This window comes from Nesoenas mayeri (genome assembly GCF_963082525.1).
Source record: "Nesoenas mayeri genome assembly, chromosome: 5".
NCBI classification, from domain to species: domain Eukaryota; kingdom Metazoa; phylum Chordata; class Aves; order Columbiformes; family Columbidae; genus Nesoenas; species Nesoenas mayeri.
The window spans coordinates 59022691-59045885 of NC_137548.1; the positions used below are offsets into that span (position 1 = coordinate 59022691).

Consider the following 23195-nt stretch of genomic DNA (forward strand, 5'->3'; position numbering starts at 1 on the left):
TTAATAAAAAGGCACTGAGGTGAGACTTGCATGACCTTCAGTCTCTCTCCTGTCACAAACACATCAAAAACCGTAATCTGACATTGGCAAGGCAGGTAACAAGTTGCGACAGCCACCTGGCAACTATACATAATGTTATCCTATTCTAAAGCACAGGCATACTTATATTCATCTTGTTGTTACCCAGTTTAGCTCATTAGATTGTTTTATCTGCAGATTAAAAAAAATATATATATCTAGCTATGGAATTCCATTAAATCCAGGCTTTCTGAACTGCAGGCTAGCATTGTAACTACTGTCGTTGCCATCATTTAAAAGAATGAATCCTGTCTGCAATCGCAAACCGAAAGATACGTAAATCCTTTCAGGTTTAGGTCAGTTTGCTCATATAACAAAGAGTGACTTGCAAAACACCTAATCACGAACTCCAGACACTACTGACCTTGCAGCTTTAGACATTTTGAAGCCCGCATGATTAGTTGAGTCTTGCTTTAACACATATCTCAAGACTGTTGGATGAAGTATCCTTTAGCTGAATATTGCTCATTATATGTTAAAAGGATTATGTAATGCAATACTCAAATGAGTAACCAATTGGCTCTTTAGGGTGTGAACACAGTGATAAGACTTTGTATATAATGCCTTTTACTTTTCTTTCTGGTATGCTGCCTTTATTCCAGCATCCAGACCTGCACAACTCTGTAATAAACAATATCTTGTCTCTGTATGCTAAATTTGGCTCTTTTGTATGCACACAGGAAAGAACTCTGTTTTTGGCATAAGACTGTATCCACCCGTCTTGGAGTATTAAAAACGCAGAGAAGCCCAAACCAGCTGTGAATGGCTGGTAAAGCACAGGGCAAGGCTGGATCTCCAGAGGCAGGGATGGCCTCTGGTAGCAAAGACACCTGCCAAGGAGCAGGGCTGCTCAGTCCCGGCATCGAGCTCAAGAGAGCTGCTCTCCTGTGGCGTCAGAGCCAGCCCAGGTGTCCCACCATCGCTGCACCACACGCTGCGGGAAAGCCGAATTTCTCTGGGAGCAGATCCATGTGGTATGACTTCTGAATGCCTGGAACAATGAGGACTGACCCAGTTAAGTCTTCAATTTACCACCACTGAGATGGCTGTAAAATAAAATCCTGATAATTAAAAAGGCAGACTGATTTGCACTCAGCATAATGTATTCCTTTCTGTATAGACTAAAATTTGTTTTTTACTTGATCTCAAGAGAGTGGGAGACTATTTAAAGAATTCTAAAATATGTTAATTACACCATATCAGCTGCTTCTAGTTCATCTTTGTTTTGTGGAGGGTTTATCATCCTTAAAAACAACATGAACATTAAAATGCTAGCATATGGTATTTGCTTGAAGAAAAGCTGCCCTTTTGGATCTCTAATGGGTAAGAGATGATACACGAAATACTAAAACAGCCTTAAGAGAGGTCCAGGTTATCTGTGAAACAGCTCACACTTCAAGATTTTTGTCCCATTCTGGACTTAAGATAAAGCCTTCAAAAAAACAAAGCAAACAAAAAAAAAATCCATCATCTTTACATTAAAAATTCCTTCTCAATGGCAGCCTTTAAATGCTTTATTTTTCCTTCCATTTTTATTATTCTTCCTACTCTCATTTTTAATGGAATGAATAAATCATTTATTGTTTGTGAAGGACACCAGATCAATAGCCCTAGGGACTCAAGTCTAATTAAGTTGTTATCAGAGTGTGTGACTTCCTTTTTCTGATACATAAACGCAGGATGGCAACCACCCAAATGGCACTGAGGGTACCTGTAACAGCCAAAATCTGCTTTCCACTGAAGTTTAGGGTCCTGATCCTTTGTGCTTTGCGTTTTCACTTTTTCCACACTATCGGAGAAGGGACAACACGGTAATTTCACACAGTCAGCCTTCACCAGCAGAAACCATCACCTCAGTAAGGGAAGCGCACTTCAGCTCTAGGCTATAACCCGTAGCAGAACCCAGGCTGTGTCAGCACGGGGGGACACGCTGCCCCTGTCCTTGCTGTACCATAGACAAAAGACTTCCTAGTAACTTCCAAAAGAAAGAACAAGACACAAGAAGACACAATGAATCCCTCTTGTTCATGACCAGTTCCTTATAATATTGGGATTTTTTTTAAGCTAAGCTGTAACCTAACTGTAAGCTTGTAACAGAGTGTGCTGAATCCAGTTCTGGGCTCCGCAGTTTAAGAAGCACAAGGAACTACTGGAGAGAGTCCAGAGGCAGGCTGCAAACATGAGGAGGGGTCTGGAGCATCTTACTTATGAGGAGACACTGAGAGAGCTGGGTCTGTTTGGCCTGGAGAGGGCTGAGAGGGGATCTTCACAATGCTGATAAATATCTCAAGGCGGGATGTGAAGAGGATGGACCAGACTCTTTTCAGTGATGCCCAGCAACAGGATGAGGGGCAACAGGCACAGACTGAAGCACAGGAGATTCCATTTAAACATGAGGCGAAACTTCTTGACTTTGAGGGTGCCAGAGCCCTGGAACAGGCTGCCCAGAGAGGTTGTGGAGTCTCCTTCTCTGGAGACATTCAAAACCCACCTGGACACATTCCTGTGTGATCTGCTCTGGTGAACCTGCTTTAGCAGGTGGGTTGGACTAGATGATCTCCTGAGGTCCCTTCCAACCCCAACCATTCTGTGCTTCTGTGAGCTGACCCTGGCACTACCATAACACTCCTGCTAATCTTGCACTTGGCTCCTTTCCGTCTCACCTCTTGCATTAAGTTGGGAGCGGTCACACTGTTGCTACTTCACCTCATAGCTCTTCAGGTTTCAAAGGACAGTACCCACCATGAAGCTGTGTCCACCTATTTATATATAAATCGGATGGAAAATAGCACCAAAACGGCTTCAGGGTTCAACAAAGAAAAAAATTGTGCCACATGCATGACGTATCACCTCTGTGATGTTGCACTGAAATAAGCACAAAGTAAATGAATCCAATTTAATATTCCTAGTACCCAGTGGACCTAGCAGCCTGAAGGAAAAGCTAGAACTGAAGCATTATTATAGATTGGTTTTTAGCACTTGTAACAACTTGTCACTCAAAAATCCCAAATGGCAAAAGAAATAATTTCCTGTAGTTCTTATATAATATAATCTCCAATCTGCACAAAAAATATTTTGTTTGCTTACTAGCCTCCTGTCTTATGTATTATCTTCTGTTCAAATTCTACAGCATTACTACAACTGTGCATAACACATCCTAAGTTTAATGTTTAAGAGGGGTTTATTTAATGAGCCTTAGTATCCCAAGTAAAAAGGCACAATACAATGAAGACAGTTAACTACCACTGAAATAGGAGATTTATCATAGATGCAACTCAAACAGAGAGACATTATGTCAATGTGTTTACATATACTTTCACATCTACAACAAAATAATATTCATGCTAAAGTACTGAGATAGATATCTTCGGACTGCATTTATTTCAACAATACAGCTTATGTATGGCTAGTTGAAACAACTTAATAAGGCTTCACCACCTCATAAGAAGAGCTAACATCTAACATAACATACAACAAAATATTGGGTAGCTCATACAGAGAAGAAAAAACAAACTTCATTTAGTTGCTAGAAGACATAGCTTAAAACTGGCCAACCTCACTCACATAATTAGCTTTACCAACTTCAAGAGATTTAGACTGACAAACCTTTGAAGTGGGTTTCATCTCGTCTAACCATGAACATGTACAAAGAGGATACCTACATGTGGGTTAGTCAGCTTGAGCTGTTTTTACAGCAAGTATCTACATGTGGGTTATTAATCTTTAGCTCCTTTCACAGTTTGTGGAGAGAAGCAGGTGCTCTCATGGAGAAATTGAGATGCTTCCACACTAGGTTGAGTTAAGCCTTTTTCTTGACAGGGCGTCTTGACAAACTTTCAGTCAGTTAAATCCTTTTCTCACTCTTAATAATGCTCATACAAGGGAATGGAAGTGAAAAACAGAGTGTTGTTTAGGGTTTAAAGCAAAACAATTCCAACAATTCCTTTTCCATTTCTTTTCTGGTGTGAAAAGACATCTCTGAGCAGGAAGAGCAGAGCTCACACCAGACCTGTGGGGGCCCTTTTAAAAGTCCTCACTTTGGGCATGGTTCTGTTCCTTTACATTCTGCAGAATAGCAACTGTTGCTGCTTTAGAAAAGCTCTTGTAAATCACTGATTTAAACCAGTAATTTTAATGTTATCATGCAAGATAATGAGTTACTCATGATAAACAAAATAGTCACCCAAATGGCTAACCAAAACCATATTAGAATGAATCTGAAGCAGTTAAACATACTCTTCCTTTAAAAACTAAGCTCTTGGGTTGTGATTTCCGTGCTCTTTCTCATCTTCTATGCTTTCACACAAAATCCAGCAATGTAGGGTGGCATTCAGCAGATGTGCACAAGGAATCAGCAAAGGACACAAGCACATCTGATTGTCACTGGAGTCTTATTAAAAAACTTCGCACTGAAGTATGTTTCAGTCTCACGGAAACCTTGAGGAAGACAAGCAAGAGACTACAGAGAAACAGACGACCCCCTGCAACACTGGGACTTCCTTGTCTTCCTCTTACTCTACAACACCATACAAAATAGAAATGGAGAGATAAGAGAGAAATAGCCCATTTTCCTACTGATAATACTAACTGAACATGCGCCTGGAACAGCAAATCATGATGAACCTCATCCATGCAAGCAAAGTAGTAAGATTGAGAATCGTTAAATGCAAGCCATGCTCAGAAAACTACTCTGCATACTGTTCCCAGGCTACACAATCATGCATTCAAGGCAGAAAAAGTTAAATTTAAAAGTCAACTCCAAGCTAAGGAAACCTTTTAAAATATACCCTGGTGTTCATTGAGGCAAAGAAAGGATGGTACAGACTCTTGGCCAAGTTTGTGGATTTGGTGTGGGTTCTTTTTTTGCCTTAAGGTGTGATTGACTTAAAAACTTCAGGCAAAATTCTAAATGATATCACAGTGAAACTATTGACTTGATTACGTAAATGTACTAAGAAGAAAGCAAGCACCTAGTATGTGTTTTTCTCCTTTTGGTGGTACAAATACATTTGGGTGCAGATATTTTTCTCTCCTTCCTCTCATCTGCACAAGTAAACGAAGATTTAGAAACACTGAACTGGAATTCTCTCTCAAGATCATTATTTCATAAAAATGTTTTTCAAAGTTTACCTTGGACTTTTTTTGTAAGGGAATAAATTTATTTTTCCCAAGGTGAATGACTAACATTTGCCATCTCCATATTAACTGGAAGAAAGGGATAAGCTGAAGTCATCAGTTCCACTGTCATAATAAATTTTAATTATATTCTGCATCCACTTTAATTTTCTCATTCTTACCTGACTGAGAAAGGAAAACCTGTAAGAAGAAGGAAAATACAACATGTTCATAATAATCTGGAATATAAAGAATAAACCACTCAGGCTTTTCTGTATTTACAAAAACTCAACAGTGACTGCTCAAACCATAGATTTCCAAAAATTACTAAGGGAACAGGCTACAGATTGGTCTGGAAAACAACAGGGTCAGAGTGGAATTCATTTCTATTAAAATGCAGAGTGGAGCAGATTATCCTAGTCTCATTCATGCTGACTACTGCTTTACTGACCAGGGCAGTAGGATTGGAGGAGTCACTAGGATTAAACAAAGAGAAAAGTACTATGCAATTCAGAAAACAAAATGTTTTGTCTGGAAAACTTCCAGGTTCAATAAAAGGAAAACAAATTGAAATAAGTAACTTCTACTAGGGAATTGTGCATGGTAGGAGATTAATCTAATGCAGCATACATTTTCCAGAACTGAAAAATCAAACATGCAAATCTAGGATTCTGGAGTGTCATTATGGGAAACTATGTGTGGAAGAAGAAATGGATGTACTCAATGAATATTTCCATTAATTAAATTCCCTTATCAGTAAAGCCCATTTGTTAAACTTCCTGAGCACCTAAAACTCAGTGGAACTTGGTGATAGACACCTTTGACTTGGAATACTTATTCTGAACCATACAGAACCACTCCTGGAGTAAATCCACAGAGCAAAGAGCTGACACCTCAACTTGGTTTGTGTTATACCTTAGGGCATACAATAAAGTCAGACGAAGAATCAGTAGCTTGGATCATTCCATTAGAACAAAAGTGTTCAAGAAACTGAGGCCATTAGCACAAGCTTAATGGAATTAAGATATTAACAGAGTAAATAGCAACGCACCTCTTCTATAAGTTATAATGCAGTTCTGAGTAAACACCATCTCAGTCAAATGAAAGCATAAGGGTCAGTGTTTCAGGGATTTCAGAGGTGCTGGGGGGAAGGAAAGAGTTTTTGCATTTAAGCACACATGAGAAATGGGTGATTCCTGGAGAGAGATGTATTAATAATTAAACAGAACTGCTGAGTTGAAAAACCAATCAATAACATACATTAAGATCAGACATTCCTTGAAAAATTGGCAAATGGGGGTTTCAAAGGTTATGTATTCACACATCAGAATTTCTATCCTTCACATCTCTCATTACTATAGCAAATTAATGCTTATCTCAAGACATTTTAAATCGTAATTTCTTATAGGATTATGTTTAAAGCCTGCAGTCATTTACAAAATATTTCTAGTTACCTCCCAGAATTTTCTTTATTGTTCCTCTAGTCAAAGATTTAATAGTTTGTTAGTTGGGTTTTTTTGTTTGTTCTTGCATAATCTACATGTAAAGAATTGAATGAAAGTGTAAGCTTAAAAGAAAACCAATTGCCTTCTGCCAATAAACTCTACGCAGTTCTTACTAAGGCATGAATTAAATTGGATTTTATTGTGATAAGTATCAGCTTACCCTAAAGAGCAGGAATTCTTGTTCATGTATAGTACTACTACAGTTCATAATGGCTTTGTTGCCTTTGCAATCATTTAAAGAAGTTCTCCTAACAAGATACAAAACCTTTGCAACAGCACTAAATTAAATTACAGGAAATCATAGAAAATATCTGCTTTACAAAGCAACCATACTGTTGCCAGCAAATTAAATAAGATTTTTTTAAGAAGTTTCAGTCATTGTTAAGACCACTTTTAACTCTACAAAAGCCTGCGAGCTGAAATGTTGCCAACATAATACGAAGTAGCAGAGTTGACAAAACCAGAAACTGATGAACTACCAGAGTTTCCCTCCCCATGCCAGACCTCATAATTTTCCGTTTTTTCTGAAAAGGATGAGTTAACACTATCCTGCAATCGTGCCTCCTTAGCCACCTTGAAATAGCTCACAAATTCAAGAAGGTGGAAAAAAACTACCCCTGTACCATAAAAAGATGCTTCAAAAAAAAAAAAAAAAAAAGAAAGAAAATCACCACCACCACAATCCACATGTTACCTGTTACCTTTCTTGCAAATTTTTTGTTATTTACTATTTTAAAATTATAAGATAGCATTCCCTCTGCAATGCAAAGCATGAAAAGGAACTTCACCCAGCCTACTGACCGAAAAGCACATAAGGGCCCCAGTGCCACTAGCTGGTCTCAGAGCCCATGTACAAAACTCTCCCAAGGTCAACTGACATTTTAGCAAAGCAGTCAGCATAGAATTTGACACTAAGCAAGAGGAGATAAGTATGTCCTTTGACAAAGTTCCACACTGTCCTGGTTTTGCTAAAAACCAAGTTTTTCTTTTAGTGAATTTGCCTGTCAGCTAAAGCTTCATATTAGCTGCATTTTCCTGGAGAACCAGATACATGTTTTGGTAAACATAGCAATGGAATGTGAAGTTATTGATAAGCATGGATGGACATCTTGCAAGAGGGGCAACGAGAAACAGGTGACCAAGAAACCGACCAATGGAGTATAACATCCCATTCACGTGAATACTTCATGTAAAAGTGGGAGATCATGAGGATCTCATCCTTTTCCCTTTTTTTGCTTATGGCCGACACTAGGAGAGGACCTTGCTAGTTGTCCCTGTGAACTGAGGCCTAGTGACAGACTGAATCCAGCTCCGCTTGACTGCAGGGTCCAATCCAGGACTTCAGGCGCTGGCTCTGCAGTTGCTGAGACTTTCAAGGTTGGTTTTCTATATTTTGTATTATTTTCTCTATTATTAGTAGCACTAGTAAAACATTTTTAACTTTTCCAACTCTCTTCTCTCTGTCCTTCTTTCTCTCCCGCTCGCCTGGCCTGAGTGGGAAGGAGCGGGGAGAGGGAGGGGCTGAAGGGCTGAAGTGGTTAACAATACATCTGCCATGGTTTTATTGTCACCCCGCAATCTAAACCCTCAACACTAACAAAAATAGGGAAAAAATTTCCATGACTGAAGCAAAGAAAATGAACTTATTAAAAATGTACCAACGCTTATCTTCCTGCTGCAAACATTCTTTCAGCAACTCCATTCATTGCAGAGGGTCCCAAACAGTGTCAAGCTTCTGTGCTTTGTTTCATGAAAATATTCATACAGAGGCTGATTACAATGTATCCCAAATACAATTTGCCACATAAATATAATGACTGATTGGATTTGACAAGACTCCTCCTAGAGCAGTAAACACTGAAGCTTTTGTTTAGGGATATTAATCAGCTCAGCAAGACAAATGTGTCACCTGTGCCAGGATGAAAGAAAAATCATCCCACCTGCTGGTAGAACAACCACCAGTAATATCAAAAGGAGGCAGGACCATTAATTGAACCAATTAATTCAGATCCCAGCAATTCAAAATAGCAGGTTTTCACCAGACACTCATCTTCCCCGTAAGGGATTATTCTATTAGCAACAATGATCCTGCTCTAATGGCAGTGGAGACCCAAACTGAAATCTGGAATAACTGTCTGCAAACTAAGAACTATAAATCCAGAGAGATGTTATAATTCCCCTCCAGCCTGGTCCAGGGGCCTGCATTTGCACCTTAATACAGCGTGAAGACAGTGTTGACTACACTGAAAATATCTATGTCGTACAAAGCTGTCCTTAATTTAAGAAAAAATAGAAAACACAGATGTCACGGAATAGTACAAAGTTTTTAACTGCAGCTTGACCATTAGCAACTCTTACCAACATCGTTACCTTCCTCTGCTCAGTGGCATTGAAGGACACTACTGAAGATCTGTTCTCAAGTTCAGATTCTTGTGGAATGGCAAATGATTATGAAAAAATCAACTGGCAAACTTAAGCGGTGAATTAGTGTCCCTAAGTAAGCCAAAATGCCATCCTCAGCTGTAAAATGCTCATTCATTTTAGAGGGGTATCATACATCCTGACCAAACAGCAAAAAACTTCAGATGGTAAAAGAAATTACTCTACGTGAATTCAAACACAAACTTTTATCAATCACACCCACCTAGGACCTCAATGTGAGGCTTTGCAAGCCACAAAGTAATTAATTGTGATAGTAGCTGTACTACCTTCCAATGTCATGCATGTACACATTCCTCCAGCAAAACAAACCCTTTATAAAGTATCCTGCAGACCACTGAACAACAGATATGAAGATTTCTTTTCCAAACTAGGTCTTCTGAATTTCATATCTGTTAAACGTATGTTTTACATAGCTATTATATACATATGAAAACATTAATTTCACAATAATTTCTGCATAGAATGATTATCTTCATTTTCTACATCTTACCTACTATTCAGAAAACCCACCTCCCTGCAGACCAACACGAATTATAAAGATCACTAGCATGGTTATCAAACACCAGCAAGATTCTGCAGCAATAGTGTGTGTCAGCCTAAATCCAGCACAGCCACACAGAGAATCAAGTCATGTGAAAGCAATCAGTCCATAGGAACAATACATGTTTTGACATTTCCAAGGTTATAATAATTAAGCCCCAAACCTGTCAAAAGCACACCCCTTTCTACTGACTGATGCTCCCAATGTCTGTAAGTATGCACACACAGCATAGCAATTTTCCATCTAGTTTTCACTTATTTTTACATTCTCGACCTTGTAAGTGGGGCAGTCGGCTCCTGAGACTAAGACTAGAGTGGTGAAGAACCAGCTTAATATTTCACTGTCCCACTCCCAGAGACGTTGGTTTCCCAACAACCACTGTACTTGCTAGAGACGAGCTTTAAAAGCCCACATGATCCCTTCATTGGCAGAGGAAATCCTGAAGATGAGGAAAAAGGATGATGAGCTCAGAGATATTCTGCACAATATATGAAAATAGCAAAGTACCCTTTCTGTTTCATTTATTAATACTGCTGCTAATTTTGCTGTGTCCCAGTTTTTCGGCCATCTGCAATCAGAATTCAGTTTAGCTGATAAAAAAGCAAATGCGCTGCAGTTCAACCCAGGAAGCTGCAGTCATATTAGGAGAATGAATAGTCCCTTTTCTGCACAAGAATTCTTTCCAAGAAAACTAGAAAGGACCTCGGACACAACCGAACAAATCACATCACTGAGCACCAGGAACAACATCAGTTTTCCTACAGTCTTGCTTCTGGAGTTAGGTGAGCTCTTTGGAAAACTTTCCAATGTTTAGGAATTTATTGTGGGCAGGCAGGTGTTCTTTTCCATGCAAATTACCTAATGGTGAATATTAATAAATGCAGCCTTTCAGCTGGCACATGGAGAGCACCTACAGAGCCTGCCGCTGTTACCTGTGGGAGACTCATACACATACAATTATTCCCAAGATTTTTAACCTCCAGTTCCTATCAATTTGACTGAGATTCTACAGTTATTAACACTAGAAAAGTAGACTGATGAACAAAACATTCAGAAGTAAAAACTAGAACCGTATTTGATACCTCCTTTAAATACCAATATTACTAGTAGTAAATTTAATCAGTTACACAATAAGCACATTTGATTGTGTGTACTCCTCAGAATTTTTATTAGTTGGACTTTTACTTTGAGTTCTCTTAAGAGGGACAGCTACATAGCATAGCAATATAGTACATTTACAACTTTCAAATGTGAGAGAAAAACATTTTATCTGAAGTCAACAAATAAGCAGCAAATGTGAACTGACCATTGTCAGACACACCTCCAGTGACACACCAGAATTACAACACACTGCTGACACCAGCCTTCAATCTGTCCTGGAAAGCAACAGTATTTAGTGCAACTGTCAGCCCTTGTCCTCCAGAGAAACACAACGGTGTGGATTGAATCAGCACTGAGCTGCGGTTCAGGCAGCGGCTGAGGCCGAGAACAGAGCCTGGTTACCTGTGTGCTGAGCGGCTGGCTGAGGGCCACCAGCTTCACTGACAAAAAGCCACCTTCTGTGACAGGGAAAACACTCCTCTCCTATCGCAGTGACATCTCTACTCCCCAATGATTTAGTCCAGGACAACCCAAATATCTGTCCGTAAACAGAAAATTTATGTTACTAAACAGTAGGACAACACTGGAATCTAATATTCCATGATAGCACAGTTGTCCACAAAAGCATCAACATCCTAATAGCAATTTTAAAGTTTTCTGTTTGGTTTTTTTTTTTTTAATATTATGGACAATATGTAAGTATACTTATATACACAAGTATACCAAACATGTACATAAGATTGGGGGATTGGACTAGATGATCTTTTGAGGTCCCTTCCAATCCCAAATATACTGTGATACTGTGATAAGATAGGAAAGAAAAGTACTGCAAAGAGTATAACTACCAGGGTCTCTCTCATCTGAATTGTAACACCAGTAACACATGGGAAAATTCTGAGGTATGCCTTAAGCAATTTAGCAGATTAATTTCCTTTCTTTTCCCTTGGAAAGATAACATGCATTAAAGGAGCTTAAACAGTCGAAGCTTCAAAGTCACTTAAGGAAAAAATTTCAAAACGTATCTAAGAGACATTTAGAAATGGGACTGACAAGTTCTTAAGAAACACTGCAACTCAAAGCCCGCTCCTCTGACAGCCATGAGTTTTGTCATCATTTCTAATTTGAAGGTTTTTACTCACATTGTCCATTGATTTGACTGCACTTTCTGTGTCAGGGAAAAGGCAGTGCTAAAACATGTCAAGATAATCAAAAGCCAATTTAAAACATATATAGAAACAAATAAACACATTCAATAATTTAGATAAAACAAACTGGGGAAAACAATCTGCATTCAGATCTTGGAGTATTTGTTGCAAGAAGCCGATATGAGGCTTCAAGACCAAGGCACACAGAGAATGGCATTCTCCAGGAAACAGAAAGGACATGTGTTGGACAAACAGGCTGCTGCCAGACTTGTGGAGATGGGTTACAACAAGAACATAAGGAGACTAACCTCACCTTCAAACACACAAGAAACAGGAGTTCAAGTTTTTAATTAAAACCAGTAATAATGCAAATTCTGAGCTTAATTTGCACAACTGGAAAGAACCATATACACACCAGCCAGGCTAATTGGACGGTATGACAATAACATAAATTAGTTTGTTGATGCATGCATGAGTCCATCCTCCACAAAGGTACAGAGGGGAGGGGGGCGACTGCACCACAAGGCTCCCAATGAGCCCATTCCCACCCCGTCCCCTTCTTTTTTAGAACATAAGCAAGTTTCCTGGTGAGGCATCATGCAGTTACTCTGCCTGGCAAAGAACAGCAGACTAAAGAAATGGGGGCAGATATTTATGTTACAAAAGCTTTACAGTATTTAGACATTTTGTCTATGAGAGAACCCACCAAAAAAAGACGCTATCTGTACACATAGCCTGTTTGTTCTATACATAGACACTGTGAACTGAACAGGGACTTGGCTATCTTGGAAAAGGGAAAAATATGTTGAAGAAGCAGAATTAACTTAAATACAAGTTTCACAGAAAGATATTCTATTAGAAGAACACTATAGCAAGATCATTGTCCCTTTGATGAGACTTCACAGAAGCCTGCAACACCACAGGCAAAGTCTGCCACCACTTGCAAGGGTTAACCATTATTTCTGGATTCTTTTTTTTTCTTTAATAAAGTGGATCAAGTTCATGGGGAAAAAATTGATCTTCCATTCTCCCTTACGCTATTTGACGTTATAAGTTCTCACTGAAATGTGACTTATTACATAGTTTAACTTTTAGCAGTCAGTTATTCTTTTTCCAAAAATCTCTTTGTTTCATCATTTTTCAGTGAGACAGGCAGCATGGGAACTCCTGCACATTTGTAAGGGACATCCCATGACTGAACTTTTCCTAACCACTTTCATCCATAGGTTTTTAAAGTCCATTAGCTGAAAACTCCTACCCTGTTATCAGATAGGTCCACAAGGTTTAAAGAGCTGGGTTAATAGAGAGGTAAAAATAACCCTCCTAGAAAAAAGACATTCAGACAGTTTGGCAAAATGCAAAAAAAATTTTAAAAAGAAAAATAAAAATCAAGTTACATGCTCTTCACTGGGCCATAAGCATAAGTGCATCCTGCCACATGGCACTGCTGCAGTATTTTTAGCTATATTTTTATCCAAATTCTAATTTATAATCAGCATTGTGCATATAAGCCCTAACAAGATAAAATGATTGAAAAAACCCCATGAAGCTTGACTGTAATTTTGTTGTATCTCTAGTTAACCCATTTTAGTTCATATTTTGATTTTGGAGCTGCTAAGGCAAGTTGCAACAAAACCACTCCCAAACATGAGGTATCTTGAAACACAGATCCCGCAGGGTCCTGGGAAAAGTTATGCGGCTGGAACACCGTGCTCAGGTCTCCGTTTACCCAAAGGTAAATACTGCAACTGATAATTTCACGGTATTTATACAGGTGTGCAGTTCAGTAAGAAGAAACCCCCAGACAAAGAGGGAGCTTTTGTTTACCTTCATTCCTAATAAGCAACATAAATTTACGGCTTATCATGTTTAAATTTGAGTCTTGAGAAAATTAAGCTCCATACACTTCATATACTGAAGAACAGCATGAGTATGACTTCATTAAATTGTCTTTTTCTTTTTTTTTTTTTTTAATTTAAAAGAAACAGCTACTCATTCTGATGAAATGAATAGGATTTCTCCTGAGTTTATTTTAAATTCAGTGATAAGGCTATTTTTTTTTTCCCCACTTCATGTTGAATTGGCCCTTGTGGGTAAATTGCTTGAATAAGCTCTGCTTGTTGGATGATAATTGAATGAGCTTGGGGAATTTTGCCAGTTCCAGGTGTTGAGAAGTTGGGAGAACATAACATCTGTTCTCATCAAATACCAGAAAGGCAAATTCAAAGTCACTCTTAATTAATTTGGAGCACGAACATTAAATAGAGACTAAAAGAAATACGCTAAAATTACTTTTTTTTTTTTTAAAGTAAAAATATGCTTTTTTATTAGCTTAATATAGCAAAGCTAAGCTGCTAAATCCTATGATGTTATTTTGTAATTTTTTTATGTCATACTTTGCAATGTCACAATTTGTCATTGTGGCTAAAACTCATGTTTCCTGCACTACATTAATTGTAAAAAGAACCAGACAATCATATGACAACACACCAACATGGCAGAAGAGCCTGGCTAGCTAGGTGCCTAAAAATAGGCAGCACACTGCTAAGCATTTGCCTTTGCCTATAATTTGACACAGTATTTTACATAATCCCTTTAATAATTACATTCTCTTTATACTCATGGATACTTTGACCTTTCTTTCCCATTCCCTTCTTTATGCTTTAGACCCAGTTTTTTACATAGTCATACAAGAAAGTGACCCCATAGACACGAGACAAGAAAGAGCCACCATTTCTGACCCCGACCTGTCCCCTCGGTACGCAGGGCAGAATTCTGAGGCAGCAGAGAGAGGGGACAGAGGAAAAGAGCTATTGCTTTTCACACTGTTCTGAACAGATCATCCCGCTCGCTTCCCACAGTGCCTCAGATGTATGAAGCCTGGACATTAGGAAACATTTCTTCACAGAAAGGGTTGTCGGGCCTTGGAACAGGCTGCCCAGGGAAGCGGTGGAGTCACCATACCTGGAGGGGTTTAAAAGACGCGTAGATCACGTTCTTAGTGACACGGTTTCGTGCTAGAGCTAGGTTATGGTTGGACTCCACGATCTTAAGGGTCTCTTCCAACCAAAATGATTCTATGAATTACAACAACCCAGCAGAGGAAATAATTTAGAGCAAGAATTTCAGGTGCATTCACACTGACTCAGAACTCAGTGTAATTTTAAATTTTTTAAATATTTTTTTAAAAAATATTTTAAAAAATAATTGAGTACCCATAAATATCTTAAGGTTTTTAATGTAAAGGACAATCTCAAGACAGAACAGCCCCTGCCAGGATTTGCATGTTCTCACCTTCACATAAAGACCCCATAATATTTTTAGTAGCAGAAAGGGTGTAAATGCACAGTACCTTTACTATTTAAAGTTTGTTTTGACTAGATAGTTAAAAATGATAATCCAGTTGCTGGAAAAGCAAATTTCCAGAATTGTCTTCCATAGAATTTGTGCCAATGCACACAGTATTGAGTCAACCTTCCTCCCTTGTACCTTCTTTCCCTAAGGCAGCTAATCAACATTTTATGGAAGTTACATGGCAAAACCAGCCACAAAAGCCAGTTTAAATGCACAAGCACCTTGTCTAAACCTGCCAAGAAACTATTGTTGTCCCAACACTGCAAACACACTGGGAGTTCTTATTCGTATAAGCACATTCACAACTTCACCATAGCCACTCACAGCCTAAGAGCTGCTCACACAATGATAATAACAAAGTAGAACCAGAAAATAATAGGTGAGTATAAAAAAGTATAATGAATTACCAAAAAAAATTAAATAAATAAGAAAATCACTCTGTGATCATGCCTGTTCTATATTTACCAATTCATTATATTAACAAAACCTGTAGGACGGGGATTACTCTATAACTCACAGTTACATCCAGAGCTGGGGACCATGATCAGCACGTTTCCTGCTGGCAGCTGCACAAAGGGTAGTTTGGGCTGAACGGCTGATTATCCATCAATTCCTGTATAACTTATACAGGTGGTAAACACACAGCCACGTGGGGAAGGGTTTGTAATGAGGCTTTTACACTACATCCTCTGGTACCTGTGTGCTTTTTTGGTCAACATCTCTTTCTCCACGGTATGAAGATGATACCTGTATTTGACCAGGTATTGCAACCTTTTGCCAGGCTGTAAGAGAACCTTTTGTTTGCCTCTTAATCTCAGAATACAAATAAGAACATTCTTTTAAATATATTTAGACTAAACATCTTTTTTTATAAATGTTAATTTTCAGGAATGTTGTCAATCCACTTTTAGAAGATGGTTCACTATTTAATGTCTGTAGGCAAGGCAGAAAAGCTTTAATCAAAAGAATCAAAAGAAATGTTGAGAAATTAAATGCAATTTTACAAAATCAAAGGCATTTCCTACATATTGTCAAGCAGACAAAAACATATTGACACGTTGTTACTGCAGGGAGCCAAGGAATGTTTCACATGTTACGACATTAAATTTCCTTTTACGTGTTTTCAGGTCTCCAGGCTTCCTCATAACAAAGAATTTTACTCTTTCATAAATTTAAAAATTCTCCAACAGCATCTTCTTTCTTAGTTATGAAAAAAGAATCCAGGGATGAATGATTAAAAATCCACCCTTGAGAGCTAGAAGTTGCAACATAAAAAGCTTTACCTTTGCTTACTTCTTCAAATGAGGAATCAATAGCGTGGCTCCCCAGTCCCCCTGTGATGCAGTATTCCACCTGCTTCTACAGCCCTCAATCAGCCCCAAAACAGTCTCCACTAATAAGTGGTAAAATGCGCAGTGTTCACTCGAACCATCAGCTATTATTTGGTTATCGCAGAGAGCACTAACAAGTGTCTGAAACCCAATTCTAACCCACTTTGGGCAATACTTCTGTCTGTCCTTGGTGTTTCGGTTCCTGTTGCCACCACACTGGGATATTCTGCAAACATACTCCCACTCACTCATCAAGTTCTTGCTTCAGTGCCTGTGTTACCATTTACAAACTCTTCCGTGTCAGCCCATATCATGCCATGGTGAAAACCCTTCCCACTTTCAAGACAAGACATATGGATCCTTAGTGTCACCATTAAAAACATATACATACATTTACAGAGAGAGATACTTTTATTATAATCATATAGAGAATGTTTTTATATATTAAATATTCATATATATATTTCCATACTCATTTTCATGCAAAATTTTTCTCAGTACTTAAATGAAAAGAGAGTAGCAGAATTAGTACTACGGAAGTGCTTTTAAACTACTTTCATGTAAGAAAGACAAAGCTGTGCTGAAAAACTCGTGTATGTTGATAGAATTGCATTTATATGAAGTATAACAATAAATCAATGAGATTAAAAGGTTTCTATACCAAAACCTTCCTGTTACAATGCCTGCAGTTAGAGAAATGAAAGCTGCAAGTAGGAATGATCTAGACAAACATAGGCCTTCTGTCATCATTTTGCTGCTCTTTTTTCTGGCCTTCCTTCTTTTAGTGCATGAACGCACAAGTCTTCTGGCTTTCTGTATGGCTTTATACAACCCTTTGGAACTTGTGGGGTTTTTTTTATTGTTGGTTTGCATGTTTTATGGCTAATAGTTTGAAATTAATTTTAAACTTAGATAGCTTTACAACCATGTGAAAATATGAGCTAAATAGGAGCTTAAAATATCTCATTTGATTACATCCAAGTTTAATGATGGCATAATCCTTTATGGCTGCCATCATGTTGTGAAGTCACAGAGTACTAACTCTACTGCCTTTCGAAAAGCCGGGATTGAAACACCACCACATGATTGTGATATTGGAGACCAACAGCAACACAATTTTGGTGCTAAGACTAGTATCTTGCTTATGATATTGGGACTGTATGCAAGCCAAGTATTTCTTACTTATTAAAGATACTGCATGTTTAAAAAAGGTCTATATAAACTAAATCAAAGATATTTAAGTCTTGCATTTTTGAATGCTAGATTTGGTTTTAATTAACAAAAGCAAATATTTGTAATAATCTACTAGATGTGAAACTGGTTTTGAGAGCAACAGGAAAGTAAAAGGCTTTCAGAATAGAATCAGAAATGGTGTGTGGCTTCTTTCCACTCCATGGCAGCTCAATAGCACTAGTTTCACCAGTTTCAATAACACTAGTGGAAACTCAATAGTTTCCACTAAATAACTCCAATTACATATTAACTAAAAAGGGATAAAACATTCAGGTGCTTGTATGCAGCCTTTAGCTTTTTCAATACTTCTCTCTTCTCTGACACTCCTCATCCTCCAAACTGCTACACATGAACACATCTTCGAATCACAAATACTGTAGAGATTACAGAATGCTACTCCACACTTCGCTTGAGCAACTTAAAATATTCCTGTTAGCACAAGCAGAAGAGGGAAATGCTGGCATCACGTAATCACGCAATATACAGCTGGTAAAATTATAAATACCTCAGAGAAAAACAAACAAACAGAACGAAGTTATTTTTAAAACTCTGCTGTGCTCTCTTCTGCAAGGCCCATTTATTCTGTGCACAGAGAAATCCCAAAAGGTGTTTTCTCTAACCATAACTTCATTGCAATGATAATCCTGTAACGGATGGGCACAGACTCACTGAGTCTGCTGTGCTGGAAAAGTTTATCTGACAGTTTTTCTTTTACCTGTGGCAGCCAAATCTTCTTGCAAAGCCTTTGGCAAGTCATGACTCCATGCAGAAAGAAAAGCTTCAAAGGAATTTGAATCCACCATGAAAGCAGGGACAGGTAATTCATTGCATTAGTTGGATGAGTCATGAAATAGATCCCTAGCTAGATCTAGATTACAAACAGGCAAGTAACACAGCCTAAAAAACTAAATTATCTCCCTAAAATGAAGACTTGAATGACCATTTATCTATGAAGAAAATAACAGAAGTACTATCTCTTTTTCTTATATTCTTCAGAAAGCTGCTTATAGAAATCCTCTTTCCTCAGAGATCACCTGTGACAGCTCTAATAAAAGGAAAATTCAAACATTCACATTTAAAATATGGGTTTTGATTTAGGTGGTATGAAATGACAAAACCAAAACTACAGTAGGATTTCCACACCACCACCAACATTACTCACACAAGATCACTTAGGCCACAAATTTTCAAGATACAAGCTGCAAATTAGGCAATTATGTGGTATTTAAGATGCGCTAATTATAACATGCATGTCAGGAGAGATACCTTATCTCATACTGCAGAGCTCATGTCAGTCTCAAATTCACATCGTTGAGGCCAAGATCTATGGTGGGAGAACAGACGTGACCACAGCACTGCAACGTCCGCCTGCTGCAGGATTCACACTCTGTGCTGTTCCTAACGGGAGAAGACTTTGTCCGATTCATCTGAGCAGCTCCAGCAGCAAATCACACCTGCCACCAAGGCTGTGTAAATCTGGCCACATCAATTCTCTATATTCATTTCCTCTGCCTGGCTCCTGCAGACCTTATTCAGGGAGACAGATACCCAAGTCAAGGGTTCCAACATGCATTTTATCAGCGCTGATCACAAGATAGCTGGGATTTCAGCTAGCTGCCGCAGCATTACTGTCATAGATATATATATTTTAATCATATAATTTAAGTAGAGAATATAGGAAGAATCCATTATGGACTTGAGAAGACAAATTCTGACATCTTAAAAGCAGAGAATCTCAAGGTAGCAACTTGGACTTTCCACCTCCATACTTAAAAAAAAAAATAGCATATTCTTATTTGTTCATTTTCAAAGCCAAGTAGAGGAGGTGCTGAAGAGCTCTAATAATTTACCTCAGGAAATGCTGGATATCATGTTAAAAATAGCACTTTGGTTACAGAATACCAGTTGAGCAGAGAAAACTTATGAAGAAAACAGAAACAATGTTGTTCCACAGAGAACACATCCGCACTGCTCAACTGGAGCCAGAATAGATTTAATGGTGACAGAGCATTAAGTTTCAGGTACCTGGCAATTTCAGAGTCTACTCAGAGTATCTGTCCACACTGTCCCACCAAGCAATCTGTTCCAGAGCTATTATATTTCCCAAGTCACTAAACCAACGAAGCCTGGAAGTTTCTGAAGAGGCCAAAGAGGTAGCACTGAAAGGCCAAGGGCAGCACAGAAAGATTCCTCCACAGATGATGGAAGTGCCATTGGACTCTGATCATAATATGGCTTAGTGAACAAAAGAAGGAAGACTAGAAGACATTTTTACATACAAAAAAAAAAAAAAAAGTGGGGAATTAAAAGGAAAATAACACAGCAGACAGATAAAAAAAAGAATCTCAGAGGAGGCGTGACAAGATACAAAGTCAGTTTTCACTTTTGCTTTAGACATTTAATTTCATTAAAGGAGTGATTTTGCAAGTTGTGGACCAGTAAATTACTTCACTTGTTATCAGCAGGCACACAGTGCCTGCTCGAGACTCAGGACAATCCCAGGACACCACAGCATGCTGTGCTGAGGCCAGTCTCCAATCTCTGGGCCAAGCACAGCTGACAACATCATCTTATGGCTGCAATAAATGAGGACAGCCGCTAACTAGCTAAATATGATTCGTGTCCCGTTACGTCCCTTGCCACACTCCACACATTAACAGCTGATGTGTTCTAGTTCCTGGGCTGTTCTAATGGCAACTAAGGACTCCCCATCCTCCTCGGAAAGGCAGCTAAGCCATCTTCACAACTCCCACCGCTGCCTCCAGGTACAAGCCAGATATTCACTCTTGTAAATCATCACAGATTTTCTTTACGTACATTCAGATGGATAATATTAGCTTATTCTATCATACTGCAGCTTATGTGTGCTGTGTAATGTTGATGACAAGACCTTACTGTTGAACACACATTTAAATTAAACTGCTTCTGTGGCTTGTTACAGGCAAGGGATCATCATTAGGTAGAGGCAGGCTACAACTTCAGACTTCTGGCCCTGGAGACAATGGAGACACCACACAGCCCATGCCATGCTCAGTCAAGAACAAGTGTTTGTCGTCTCTTTTTATAACATAGTGGAAAGCCTCATGTTTTGCACACATGCACTTGCAGGTCCAGATCCTGCACTACTGGATGCAGAGTACTTAGACTCTTCCATAAGCATTTAGCTCGTGCAAGAGAAAAAAAATAAACTACATCAACCACAAACAATACACTGGGATATGATTCTGAAGTTTTGTCCTGCTCCTCAAACACAGAGAATAAGTACCATAAGCACACAAGGACTCACCTCCCAAAATATAGTCTTGAACTCAACGTACAATAACATACTCGCGTGTGTATCAGAAATACAGAGAGTGTGCCCTGTGTACAGATACAGCCACCTTTTTCTGATCCAGTAAAGAAGAACACACATACCACAACGTACGGCGGTCTCAGCACCAGGCTCCTCTGAGCCAAGGCTCTTTTGAGCTTGAGGCACCTGAAGAAGTCCCACCTCCCCTTGTCCTCTTTGCCTGCCCTTCCATGCACAACAGGTAGTTGGCAGATCACAAGCAGCCCCAGGCCATGGTACACGCAAGTGGAAGATCATTTCTAACATCGGGCTGCTGACATTGCCACGAGGAGCGTAACACTGGGACCAAGCCAAACTCACCCGTAACACACAACTGCCAACAGCTATGTGGAGCAGAAAAAAGGACCTGAGTTTGAATCTCTGCACACAAGACGCAAGCTCCTTGTGTCAACCTGAGCAACATTTTCTAAAGTGACACCCAGTCAGCACAAATGAAGCACTGAGCTGAGTCCAGAACCTTCAGCAGAACAGCTATCACCATCTCTGCACAGCCCATAAATCACCTGCTCAAAGACTGCAGTTCACAATCTGCTATTTTCCACTGAAGCTCTGCCATTATGCAGAGATAACAAACATCAACAAAAATGAACCTTTTCAGAGAGAAAAGGCAAAATTCTCCAGCTCAGCAATAAGAGAATTTGTAGAGGGCAGAGAAGTCAGTTTCCAGCCTCTACTCCCAATTCATGTTTTAACCTTTGGTTGAAGATGTTGTTGAAAACTACAGAAATTACCTAAATTGAAGGAAACAGAATCCAGGTCAATTCCATTCCCAATGACAAAGCTACCATTCACTGTCACTTTGTAGCCAAAGAAAAGTTACCTTGTTTCTAACTCAAAAGATACAATCTCAACAACAAAAACAAAATTTAGCAACTAGCATGCTATTCCCATTCTATAAACCTGAAGAATTAGTAGAGCAATCTAGCTGACAATCAAGGAATCATTCAAACTCCAGTAATAAAATACATTTACATTCATAAGGCTGGACTACCACTTCTTAGTTTTGGTCACTAGGTCCTAACTGTGGCAAAATAAATCCTCAGTGGAAGAACCACCACGAAAGAACATAATCAGAAGAGAATGAAAGATATTAAAAGGACAAAGTTAACTTTAATAACAGTAATAATCAACTATCAAGTTGTAGTCAACATAACCAGTATCATTAAGTCTTCAGTAGACGGTCCTTGAAATACCTGCATCTCCAGCAACGCTTGAAAATTTACAGCAATTTAAGAGTCAGTGTCTTCTAGTTGAAATGAGTCTCTTTAGTGCACCCGTTCCTAAGCGTGGAAGAACATGAAAGTTAAATTCAAATTAATCTGCACTGACATGCAGCAATCTAGAACGACTTGAGAAGTCACAGCCTAAAGAGAAAAAATAATGGGATTAATCCTGCATATCTGACATATCCAAGGAGTTCCTTCTTTTGCAATTAGTTACATTGGGAAAGTCAGTCTCTTTGCTTGTACAGAGACTGAATATAGAGCCCTTGGTAGTGGAGCAAGAGCTGTGTTTCCAGGGCTACTGTCTACTGCTGATTTGTTTCTCAACAGAATAAATACACTGCAGTGAGTGACAAAAATGCTTAATTGCTTTTGAGCTTGATGGAAATAAGCTGGGGGGCTATGGCAATTAATTGTTCCCCAAAGGAAAGTACCACAAGAGTAAGAGACATGGTGCAGTGGCCATGTGCATCCTAGTGAGCCTGGATTTATGGAGTCCGGCTGGGCAGCCAGTCTGCAAAGGACAGCTGTCACAAACCGGAGCTTTATATCCTGCATTCTTCCTCATGTTGGAGATCAAGAAATAAATCAAGGTTAGATATCAAACATCAATTTACTTATCCAAACCTTTCAATGGCTACAGTTGAGAATCCGGGTTGACCTAGTTCCCAAACTCAAAATATGCAATTTCTGAAAGCAAATCATTCCACCCTAACACCTGTCCAACACACAGGGAACAAATCACACACTGGAGATCTCCCCATCCCCCATCTGA

General features: G+C 38.9%; 1 protein-coding gene across 2 annotated transcripts in view; it reads right to left on the bottom strand.

The window, feature by feature from the left end:
• The window catches only part of GALNT18 (polypeptide N-acetylgalactosaminyltransferase 18), a gene marked incomplete at both ends in the record, with an annotated part of 236302 nt that overhangs the window by 207617 nt on the left and 5490 nt on the right, over nt 1–23195 (bottom strand). The window lies entirely within an intron of this gene.